The sequence below is a fragment of the Propithecus coquereli genome, unplaced genomic scaffold (assembly GCF_000956105.1).
Source record: "Propithecus coquereli isolate 6110/MARCELLA unplaced genomic scaffold, Pcoq_1.0 Scaffold19, whole genome shotgun sequence".
Lineage (NCBI taxonomy): Eukaryota > Metazoa > Chordata > Mammalia > Primates > Indriidae > Propithecus > Propithecus coquereli.
In genome coordinates, this window is record NW_012143856.1 from 1,326,251 (window position 1) to 1,326,706 (window position 456).

Below are 456 nucleotides of genomic sequence, written 5' to 3' on the forward strand. Positions count from 1 at the left end.
AAATAAAATTATTATTCACATTATTTTATTTTCCAAAAGCATTAAACATAAGTTACATACTATTTTCTCCAAGGATCAGGGATGGCAGGGCCAGAAATGGAGAAGCTGAGACCCCTAGAGGAGAGGGAGCTGACCCACCCACAGACCATCCCTACCCCTCTTTCCTCTCCCTTGTCAGTGCTGGTCCTTCCTGGCACTTCCTGAAAACTCCTGCCAGCCACAGACTGTTTATCGTTTTAGAGTGAGCCAAACAGAAGGAGTCCTTTGGGAGTTTTAAGTCTGAAAGCATCATGTCCATTTTATAAATTATATGACCACATGTTGAAATATGGTCACTAGACTCCCAGAAACCCACACCCAACAAAGACCTCAAAAATCAGGTGCTTGGCTTTTTCCCTTAACAAGTGAGGCCCACTATTTAATTTACTTTAAAATAATATGGCAACAAAAACATTT